General features: G+C 48.4%; 1 protein-coding gene and 1 long non-coding RNA gene across 4 annotated transcripts in view; both read right to left on the bottom strand.

Annotated features, from left to right (window-relative positions):
- LOC142567368 (uncharacterized) overlaps positions 1 to 12,125 on the bottom strand; it is a 996,706-nt gene that overhangs the window by 612,401 nt on the left and 372,180 nt on the right. The window lies entirely within an intron of this gene.
- Positions 11,152 to 12,034, bottom strand: LOC142573884 (uncharacterized). The gene is made up of 2 exons (XR_012826361.1): positions 11,758 to 12,034; positions 11,152 to 11,238 (listed from the first exon to the last, which is right to left on the bottom strand). It is a non-coding gene; the product is annotated as an uncharacterized LOC142573884 (long non-coding RNA).

Genomic DNA, 12,125 nt, shown 5'->3' with positions numbered 1-12,125 from the left:
GATGTAGCGCATAACTCGGCGTCTTCATCAGTGCAGGGCATTCTTCAGGCATCTCAGCTGGGCTCCCACGAAAGATCTTACGGTGATGACAACACCGCATCGGAACATCTCAACTGAATCCAGTGGCTAGCTTTCACATAGTGGCGGCTCATTTCCGGAAATTTAGATAATCAACGCAAGCATTACAGTGCCGCAACCTTACCAGGTAAATGCACAAAAGCACCCAGCCGGTCTAAGCGCTTTAAGGCACTGAAGCGCTACTGTCGCCAACGCCTCGTGAATACCGGTAAAAAATAATTGTGGTTTTTATATATTTTTTAGCTCGAAAGCGACGATGAGTATATGACGCTGATATCTAGTGCCGGAAAGGTTCACAGTAAGCCAACGATCAAGACACTGCTATGTTGCCATTGTCGACGCACTGTGATCGTAACAACACCGTCATTGGCGGATGTGGTCTCAGCGTGCTTGAAAGAGTGGATCATTGCCGGGAAAGCGGCAATGACCATCATTGCCGGGAAAGCGGCCAGTAGGCCATCACGCCTCAATGCACAGCAGCGTGACCCTCATCCACGCACCATTAACGCAGCGACACCCACAGTGACACAGGTGACATCGGCGAGCTCGAAGGCGTGAATGACGGGATGCTACAACACGACCACCAGCGCCAGGAAGGAGGACAGCAGTCCCATGCACATCAAGGCACAGCAGCGCTGCCCACATCAATGCTCCGTGAATGCAGCGACACCCACAGTGACGCAGATGGCCTCGGCAAGCTCGATGTTGTGGATGGCGGATCGATGCGACACGTTGACCATCAGCGCTGGCAAGACGGCCAGTAGGCCCACGCGCCTCAAGACAACGCAGTGTGGCCCACATCTACGCTCCGTGAACGCAGCGACACCCACGGTGACGCAGATGGCCTCGGTGAGCTCGATGGTGTGGATGGCGGGACGATGCAACACGTTCTTTATCGGCCCTGGCAAGACGGCCAGTAGGCCCACGCGCCTCAAGACAACGCAGTGTGGCCCACATCGATGCTCCGTGAACGCAGCGACACCCACAGTGACGCAGATGGCCTCGGCGAGCTCGATGGTGTGGCTGGCGGGACAATGCGACACGTTGACCATCAGCGCTGGCAAGATGGCCAGTAGGCCCAGGCGCCACAAGACAACGCAGTGTAGCCAACATCGACGCTCCGTGAACGCAGCGACACCCACAGTGACGCAGATGGCCTCTGCGAGCTCGATGGTGTGGGTGGCGGGACGATGCAACACATTCTTTATCGGCCCTGGCAAGACGGCCAGTAGGCCCACGCGCCACAAGACTACGCAGTGTAGCCCACATCGACGCTCCGTGAACGTAGCGCCACCCACAATGACGCAGATGGCCTCGGCGAGCTCGATGGTGTGGATGACGGGGCGGTGCAACACGTTGTCCACCAGCGCTGGGAAGTATGAAAGCAGGCCCAAGGGCCTCAAGGCACGGTAGTGCAGCGGTCATGGACGACGTAACCTGCTCATGGACACTACGCTATATACACCCACAGTGACACAGATGGTCTCGTTAAGCCAGAACCGTGGATAACGGGGCGCTGAAACTCGACCGCCTTCAGTGCTGGGACGATTCCAAGCAGGCCCACGGAGCTCAAGGCACAGCCGCGCGGAACTCGGCGACGCTTCGTGAACACAGCGACACACGACGTGACGTAGGTGGCCTTGGCGAGCTTGAAAGCCTGAACGACCGTACGACGAAACACGTTGGCCTTCAGAGCCAGCACAGTTCCCCGCAGGCCCACGAGCTTTAACACACTGCAATGCTGCCCTCGACCAAAATCCGTGAACACAGGAACACCGAGTCGCGAACCACTTGGCGAGCTCTTAAACGGGAATGCTCCTCACCTCCACATGTTGGCCTTAAATTCCGGGAAGCTTTACCGCCTGGATCGAATGATTCATGTTCACTTTACGTGTGCGGACGATACTGGGCAAGTCTCCGAGGAGCTCCAGCAAAACGTCGGTGTGTTCTTGAACGCCGCCTTGAAGGTATGATTGCGAAGACGCTCTGCAGTGAAGCTGACGGTGCGGCGGTCAGGTGCTCGGCGATCGTTCTTAAAGAATATTCAGTGGTTGCCTCGTCGTTCGAAACTTCCTAGTCCACCGTACCGCTGAGCTCTTCAACGTGTTGTGCACCCGAACCTTCTTTGTCACGCCCTCAGGTGCAACCCTCTCTGGTTATCTGAAGTAGTTCTTTCAGTCTGCCAAAGAATTCGTCACGAATGCCCTGCGCTTGCGTGCCTTCTTCTTGCCAGTCTCACCAGAGAAAAAGAACAAGCATCCACAATGGTTAGATGGGGCTACTGAATGAGTCTCCCGTTGCGTTAACGCAATGTTAACGCGCCAAATAACACCGTCACCGGAATGCCAGCGTGGCCCAAACGCTTCGCACGCAGCCTGCGCTCTTCGTCGTCTTCTATATTTGGTGGTAAACAAACGCCGAAACCGAAACACAGTGTATATAGCTCCCCAAACGTGATGGTTCAGGCCGAATTTTACGCTTTGAACTTAAAATAGACGTCTAGCTTGTATTTTCTTCTTGACTACGTCGCGACAACTCTAGCTCCGCATAAAACATAATGCGGATGTCGCAATGGACGGGATGTGATACGCACAAAAATAAGTTGACGAGCGCACTGGAAAGCTCGCAATGCCAAGTTTGAAGTGCAGATTTCAAAATACCTTAAAAGGCGGAGAAAACGCGTCATCGCAAGAACAAAATTACCGGCAAGTAGAACTGTTACTATTTTTGACGCAATGAAGGCGAATTAAATTATTGCATGTCGAGGCGACAGATTTCGTAATAATGTACATGTGACGTATACATAAGCGTGCGCACAAGCGGGGAGGAGAAGGGGAAGCATAGGAAGGCCATGGTCGCCTTGGGCTGTTAAGATGGTTTGGCCCTCTGAACAAAATCATTGCACACATATATGCATGCGATGTGCCACTTGAAGGAGCATTCTTAATTAATTATTCTGCGATTTTACATGCCATAACCACGATATGATTATGAGTCACGCCGTGGTGGAAACTGGATTAATCTTCATCACATGGCGTTCTTTAACGTGGCCCAATTGTACAGTACACGGTTATGTTTTTTTTTTATTTGACCCCATACTAATGAGGCCGCCGCGGCCGGGATTTGATCCCGCGCCCTAGGGTTTAGCAGCGCAGCACAACTCCATAGCCGCTGTGCGCCACCACAGCGGATAGCATTTGACTGGGATAGCAATTACACGGACACTCCAGGCGCATTTCTGCCGTCGCCGTCGCTGTGATGTTCCGTATGAAGTCCAAGGGCGATAATATTCGGAGCCTGTAATGATTCGGCGGGGGCTTAGGGGTGCCCATTGTCACCTCTGATATTTATGCTGTACGTACCTACAAGGTTTAGAGCCAAAAGACAGCAAAGCGGACCCGGCTTCAACCTATCATTTTTCAAACAAGGAAAATTGATTGAACAGTCATTACCAGGACTGATGTACGCGGACGATACTGTATTAATGGCTGACAATGCAGAACATCTGCAGGAATTAATGGACATATGTGGTACAGAAGGAGACAGATTAGGCTTGAAGTTTAGCACACAAAAAATCAGCAGTCACGATTTTTAATGATAACATTTGCGCCGAGCATAAGATACAGGAGATAGTCGATAAATACGAGTACCTTGGGGTGTGGATAAATAATGGCATTGAGTATCTGACAGAGTACGAAAAATATCTAACGACTAAAGGTAACAGAAGTGCAGCGATTATGAAGAGTAGGGCACTGTGCAACTACAATAGGTACGAGGTAGTACGAGGGATATGGAAGGGGGTAATGGTACCAGGCCTGACTTTTGCCAATGCAGTTCTATGTATTAGAACAGAGACCCGGCAACAGTTGGAAATAATTAGGCAACGTGGTGTGGGTAGGCTCGCTCTGGGAGCACATGGCAAGACACCAAATCTTGGAGTGCAGGGGGATCTGGGATGGTCTTCTTTCGAGGGCAGAGAGGCTAGTAGCAAGATAGCATTTGAGGAGCGATTGAGAAAAATGGGGGAAATTCGGTGGGCTAGGAAGGTTTTCAGTTACTTATACACGAGGAATGTTGACACGAGGTGGAGGAAGCGAACTAGAAAATTGACAAGCAAATACTTGGGCAGTAGCGGGGGGACAAGTAAGGAATCATCTAGGAGACAGAGAGGGGTATGTGGAGTACAGAGATGCAAACCAAATCGGCATTGGAGACATACAGGACGTTTAAGCAAGAAATAGCCAAAGAAAATATTTACGATAACTCTAAGGGAAGCTCATTGTTGTTCGAAGCCAGGACAGGTGTACTGAGGACTAAAACGTACCGAGCCAGATACCAGGAGATAGATTTGGTGTACGAGGCGTGTAGAGAGGAGGAGGAAACGGCGGAACACCTGATACTTGCTTGTAAACAACTTCACCCTGCAGTTGAATCTAACGGGGAACTATTCAAAGCCTTGGGTTTTAAAGACAGTGAAAGTAGAATAGACTTTGAACAGGTAGAAATAACTAAAGGGAGGCTATCTGATTGGTGGACAATATCAACGCAAAAGTAAAGGAGTAAATACATAGGTATGCATGCATATAGAACCATTAAAGGCTAGGTGACGCGCGCCGCCGCCGCCCGATTCAAAGGGTTGAGCCACAATCATCCATCCATCCATCCACCCATCGATTCAAAGGGTTGAGCCTGAATCATCCATCCATCCATCCATTCGCAGCGCCGCCTGGGCCAACGTTACTAGATTATCTAGTAGCGATGGCCTGGGCAGCATAGAGTTTCTCACTACATTAGTGAGAAACTCTATAGAGTTTCTGCTGGGCAGAGTCTGAGGTCTAAAGGGCGTAAACTTTTTTTAGATAGGTGCATGCTGAAGTGTCTGCCCGGGCTGGGCGCCGAGTCCGATTCCTGGTTTTTACGACTGACATTCTGCTCTTGACAGCGCCGCAAACCAGAGAGAGAGAGTGAGTGTGTGTGTGTAAAAAAAATAATAATAATAATAACAACACTTCGGTCTGAGTGCTGGTGCCCAGAAAATAAAAAATCAGGACAGGTAAAAAAGTGCAAAAACCACGATCAAGAGTAACAGGATAAAAAAAAGACAAGGACTAAAACCATTCAATAACACAATTTGTAAAGATGGGAGCAAGGACGGAAAGACAGAAGACAAGAAAAAAGTGCCACTGGAAAGAAGGCTCGAAAGAAAGTGCGAAGCTCGGAACAGATAGAAGATAATTAACACGTTTTGAAAGATACCAAGACGAAGTATATGACAGTTGTAAAGACTTTGCATTCTGTGGAGAGGTGACGTGCTGTCTGCTAAAAGAGGTGGGAACCCGGGCACGTATGTTCCCTGGTAGTCTTCTTCGGAAGCTAAAGTGACAGAAGCTAGTGGTTCCGAGCGTGCAATAATTGTGCACAGTCCTTGTGCACAATTGTGCACAAGGACTGTGCACAATTGTCCTGTGCACAGCGCGCAAGATTTTGCGCGCTGTGCACAAGGACACATGAGTAGCGCTATAATTCAGTGCTACACGAATACTGATGCAGAACAAGCGGATTGCAGAGCATGATCACGCGCTGGAACACTAGAAAATGGCAGTTTCGGTACCCGCGCACGTGACCGCACGACCGTGGGAACAAGCAGAGGGAGCAGAAGTATACGTCTCTCTTGCGTCGGTGCGAAGTGAAGCAAAAAAAGCACATAGACATTCCGTTTCTGTTTTATTATTTCTCCAAACTTCAATTCGTCAATTCAAGCAATAGATCACACACATAACAGATGTGCCTTGAATAATTCTCAAAGTCGCGTGTCACCACACGCGACGTCACACTGCGGACTCGAGTACGTAGGTGTAGGGACGCAAGCACGTCATCCTCCGGCTTGGAGCGCGGCGGTCGCGAGGAGAAAAAAACGGCGTTCAGTTTGAAATTTCAGATCTTTCCGCGGCGCGTAGCGATGTAATACTTTGCAGACACAATCGTTATCACGCAATGTATGTTCTGCGCTTATCAGCTCAAAATGGCCAGACCTGGTCAGGGGCCCTTTAAAAGTGGAACGCCGATAGCATTCAAAGATCCCTGACTGCTTCTCACGCTTCCCGGCAACTAGAGCGTGTGTAATCGTAATGTTTACCGGGAAACGCTGTGCACGAAGGCGGGCTCTCTGGAAGAAAGGCGGCTTCTTGCACTGCCCGCGATGGGGTAAAGGGGCTTTACGATGGGGCGGAGGCGAGCGCCATCTGGAGGTATTGGGAGGAACAGGGCGCGCCGCTCTGTGGACCCCAAGACACTCGGGTGCCGGCACGCGCAAATGGCGGACGCCGTGGCCGGTCTATGAATGGTAAAACGCTGAAACAATAGATTTCTTTTGAGTTTTCGCGTAACAAAATTATGTTTTCACCTTATCACCGTGACATAGCGCATTATCGACAGGAAAGTAATGAGCGAAGCGCTTTCAAGAAAGGAAACGCAAGCCAGATGATTATCGTCGTGGAGAAAATATACACCCGAAAAGGTGCAACTGGTTTAAGAGCGCATTAGTTCCCAATGGACAGGATTAATTGGTGTCTGAAGAGGTTATTTTGGAAAAAATAAGGTTTTTGAATAATGAAGTTGTAGCTGCTTGCGTGGCTGCATAACTTTTATTTCCTTCTTTTTTTAAGGAAATGAATGGCAAGAAATTTGGATATCGACGAGCGTCCGCTAGCAATACAGGCAGCCTGCGTGTTGCAAATGAACTTTGCAAGTTGTATTGATCGAAAGAACGGTCAAGTGCAATGCGAAGCTTGTAAAGATGGGATAAAATTTGACCTCGTAATTATTTTCTTTGCGAGTGTTTAGTATCACTATCAGTCCGAAAGCGCGTGCTCTGGTGCGTTACTGCGGTTGTACTCTTGCCGCTCTGGTTTGCATAAGTGGCCGCACGTCATTGGCCAATGTATCTGGCGAGTGCACCGGCCGCGGCCATTATATGCAGCTGCCAGGATCCCTGCGCGCCTCAATCCGTGAAAACGCTTCTGTTCGCGTCGCACGATATGGCCACATACAACGCCGTGCTAAATGACCTGGTGAAGTGCCCCTACAACCCTTCCCACAAAGTGAAAAGAGGAAGGCTCAACTTGCACATCACGAAGTGCCGCAGAGAACACGCCCGGTGCCGAAGCCTTGCCACTGATCACATGGCGCCCGCGAACCGCGAACGCCGAGGACTACCAGAGGCACCTCGCCAACTGCCCAAACCAGTCATCGACCTTCTGCACAGCTATACGTGACTGGGCAGTACCCAGAAATGGAAATGCCCCCCATGCCAAAAACAAGGCCTAATTCCAGGATTGGAAAGTGGGATCAAAGTAACAGCGCGAGAACAAACCGCGAACGCCGAGGACTACCAGAGGCACCTCGCCAACTGCCCAGACCGGTCATCGACCTTCTGCACAGCGATACGTGCCTGGGCAGTACCCAGAAATATAAATGCCCCCCATGCCGAAAGCGATATGTGCCAGGCAGTACCCAGAAACGGAAATGCCCCCCATGCCGAAAAGGCCTAATTCCGGGATCGGAAATTGGGACGAAGATAATGAGAGAACAGGACCTGGCACCCCAACTGGGCGAGACCAGGGCCATTGAGCCCCGGGCCGCCCCAACCCAGCCTCCCCAGGCCAGCCAGTTCTGGGCCTCCCAGGATCAGCATACCCGCCTGCGCCGGGGTCCACCGTCGACGTGGACGCGCTTGTCAGGAGGCTTAATATGGGGCTCGGCCATGCCCGACCTCAGGCAAACTGGCTCTGTAAAGGCGGTCTTTCAAATGTCACTCGTCTTTTTCCTTTCTTTTTTATTTTTTGACATTTAACTAGTCACTCTTGCCGTTATTTCCTTGTCACCGGTTTGTTCAGGCAGACTGGTAAAGAGTGTGTGACAATGTAAAAGCTTGAATAAAGTGTTTCTAACCAGAAATTGTACTAATTGTTTGTTTTGTTTGACTGCAGGAACAATAGAGTTAATTTAACCAACTCTAGAGGAACACCTGGCCCGAAAAAGTGGGAACCGCTAGCCATAGAGTTTTATACAATAACTCTATGCCGCTAGCATACCGCTAGTACAGCTAGAGCGCCACCGCGTTGGGCGTGCGTCTAAAAATGTCGTACAAAAATCCTTCACGTGACCTTATCTTACGTACCTAGGGACAGGATCGTTTACAGATTGTTGAGAAGGCGCCAAAGGCGCGATGGTGCCGCTGAATGACGCCGTGGCGTGTTTGTTCTCGGCTTGAACGTTCTCTGGAGCGCGCATTGTTCAGCATTCATCCATGTGATTGTGCTAGCGTTGCTTGTGTGTTGGTTGTAGGTTCTGTGTTACTTGGCGGAAAGCCGTGAGTAGTGGTAGTGCGGCTTTGGCCTCCGTGAGCTCTGGCAGTACAGAATCTGCGTTGTGTGACCCGTGCATCGGCAGCGCAGTTCAGCGAACCGCGATGCTGCGTCGCCGTGTCCGCCTTTGCTTAACGGATATCGAGGGATGTGCTGCTAGCTACAAGTCATGTAAATGCGACTGCGTCGAACGCCCACTGTTCAGTGCTGAATGTGTGGTTGGTGTGCTGTGCTTGTAACGAGTGGTGCAGCCGTGCAGTGAAAGTGGTGGTGGAGCGGTGTGTCTAGGGGCTCCATTTGCGCGTTCACTGACATGTGTTTCCGTTTTGGTCTCATTAGCGGCTGTCGCGGGATTGTGGTGTGCACCTTGCTTAGTATGAAGTTTACGATGCTAACACACAGCTTGTTCACGTTTTTCCCAGCTAGATGTCATTTGCATGACGACCGAGTTGAAAACGAGGCATATGTCTGTGTTCTTTACATTTGTGTGTTGTAGACTACTTTCTATTGTGGAAATTCTGGCAGTTTTATTACGCAAGGAGTATGAACGTAAACATATTTCTGTGTGTCTGAAATTTTGAATTGCACATAATATCCTTTATGACTAACAAGTGGGCTACATGGCCTATGTGAATCAGCTGCCGTTTGTTGCGACGCTCTTCCGTGTGGTAGACTGATGCATGATGTGCGTTTATTTCTTTACTGTTTACAAAATCATTTGTTTATTCACTCAATACAAATGCGCTGCGTCTTTGCCGCAGTACGTTTTAGTTACGCGGTGAAGCATACTAAAAGTGGGAGGGGGCCGCTATCACCCAGCATAGTATGACCACTTAGGGGACCTGAAAAGCGGCGAGTGCGCGAGTGTATAATTAAAAAACTCATATCCAGTGACAGTGGCCCCATTCCACTTTTAGTATGCTTCACCGCAGTACATTGCGTATGTATCACCGCGAAACATTGGTGTGTTGCGAGAAAGGTAATCTTAAAAAGCCCAATTATGCAACGTTTCTTTTGTAGCTTGCTACACCGTAATACATGGGTGGAAATAAGCATCATACAGTAAAGCATACTAAGAGTGGAAAGGGCGCATAGGTTTACACTGTGCTCATTATAGTCAATTGTGATATAATTTGCAAGCGCATCTGTGCTCGTAGTAAGCTTCATTGACGATTCTTTGCACATTACAAATTCATATTGCATGGAAACCCAGTAAAGCACATTTGACATTATGGAACGTGTTATTCACCTTCAATGCAGGAGCACAATGCAGATTCATGCCCATGCTTTTGGCTGGACAGCACATGCTCTTTGAGAATTGATTCGTTCATAAGTGCTCTGGTACTTTAAACTAGAGGGCTGAAGTTGATATGGAAGCACAATTTTTATTAAGGGGACAAGATGTTGCCATGATGGTTACAGCACTGCTTCCTTTTTTTTTCTTCCAGGCACCTTTTCCACTAGAAGCTTCCATTGCAGTGTTTCGAGCCTCTTTAAGCCAGCACATAGTGTATATAATCAGACACTGATTGGGAACATCGCCTATGCTCTCTGCAGTAAGCTGTGCACCGGAGAAGTTCATGCCTATCTATTGTAAAAAATGTAGCACGACCAGACAAAGTAAAAGAAGGGGGTGGGCTGCAGCAATACTAAGGGTTGAATGGTGCTTTGTCCTTTCCCTTGAGTTTTCTGTTTTTGTGCTTTTTATTATGGATCCTCCACAGTAACCACATGAGTTCTGAACTTGAGCTTGTTGGTTTCAGGTCTCTTGGTTGTTAATAACAGAAGAGTGTGATAAACGAACAAGGGCTTGGAGGCATCCAGTCACCTTGCTTATCTCATGGTGTTCTTCCTGAGCACTGTGAGCCTCCAGACCAACTAGGAAGGGAGGTTTGTTGCAATCGCTTCTGAACTTTATTGCGACCAAACCAACAGTGCTCTCAATAGCAACTTTTGGACAAAACCACAGAATGCTTGCACCCAGTAATGTCTAAGAAGGAAGCATTCAGGATGTGCAAAGTGGGCCTTTTGAAGCTGGCAGCATTTCTAAAGGGGCTTTGCCTGTCTGCCCTCGTTATCGATACACAGAGATGATTTCCTCTTTGAGAGGGATTGTTTCAGAGGTCGTTACATGGCAACCCAGTTGAAAAAAACAATTGGACGCAATTGGAAAATTTCCACTTGTTTCCAATTGGTCCCATTTGTGTATTAGTACCCAATTGGGCCACTTGGAACAATTGGGCCAATTGGTTGTATACCATCTGGCTCAAATGGTGCAGTTGGCATAAAACCAATTGGTTGTATACCATTTGGCTCAAATGGTGCAGTTGGCATAAAACCAATTGGTTGTTGCCAATTGGGTCACATGGTGCAGTTGGCATAGAACCAATTGGGCCAATTGGCATGGAACCAAATGGTGCAAATGGAGCCGCTCGACGGGTCAAATGGTTTCGACTGTGCACCACCTGCCTGCGCCGTGTGAATCTGGCAAACTAGCACAGCAATAAGGAACCACATTATTACGTGTTGCTCGGCTAGTTGGTTCATATATATTGTGATCTAATATGATGCAATACAATACGAACAGCACAGAAAGAGAATCTTCATTAATACTCTTCCCCATGCTTTTCTTGCTTCACATCATATCACACAAGGAGCCACTACTTCCTTAAGATGATAACTACATGTGACAATGAGGCAACAAGTGAAAAGTAGGATTTAAAGCTTTATTACTGAGAAAAATGCAATTCGGGATACTGTTCATGGTCCTTTTCTGGTCTAGTCGCGCCACAACCTGCAGAAATGGATAAAAAAGCAAGACAGCATTGTGTATGGAATCCTGAAAAACCTGTTGCCCTCAAAAGCTGGCACGACAGGCAAGCTGATATTAGATAAAAAGGCACCTCAATTTTAATATCCAGCAATCCAACCAGGTTGAAGAGAGTCACAATTTGCGGTTTATGTAGCTAAGGTTCAAGCAGCAAATGCAAGAAAATTGTTCTAATCAGTATATATTTTTCGCTGTTCTGTCAATGTCAGCAATGTTCTCCCCCACGTAGTGATTCATACGTTTCACCAGTGCTGTCACGACGCTCTCGGGGAAACCTTGCTTTTAAAGAAACGCTCATGCAATACACTTGAAGCATTTTTGTCGAAATTAGTTCAGTGCATCATGCATATTTGCTACATTACACAAAAGCGTATACATATATCTGTGCAATCATTTAACTCAAACGAGTGTGCGTGACCCGTGCACTCGTGTAGTGCAGTAATGCAAATTAATTACAAGAGCTTTGGAAACGCGGAAACTTACCTCCGATCTGCAAAATTCTGGCAAGGTAGTGGGCACACGTGCCGGCCGCGTTTGTCCACTTCACCATATAAAAACCCGCCGAAAAGTCGTCGTCAGGCTTGAAGTTCTTTATGTCTGTCACTGGCACAATTGCCAAATGTTTGTCGATTTCGTGCCGCACGAAGCACGCAAGGCGATCAGGACAAAGGGCAGAATGTAGTGCAGCACGCATGCACGACTGTTTTTGTTGCTGCCATGGTTGCTGCACACACGAGCACATGTTGCTAATGTTGATGTCGATTATGCTGTCCCATTCGGTCACCAAGGAAAAATGACGCTGAGACGAAACTTAATTCCAAGGAAGAATTATTTCAGAGATGTGAAATATA

The sequence above is a fragment of the Dermacentor variabilis genome, chromosome 1, assembly GCF_050947875.1.
Source record: "Dermacentor variabilis isolate Ectoservices chromosome 1, ASM5094787v1, whole genome shotgun sequence".
Lineage (NCBI taxonomy): Eukaryota > Metazoa > Arthropoda > Arachnida > Ixodida > Ixodidae > Dermacentor > Dermacentor variabilis.
The sequence above is the reverse complement of the archived record's forward strand: the minus strand, read 5'-3'. Positions and strand labels throughout refer to the sequence as shown.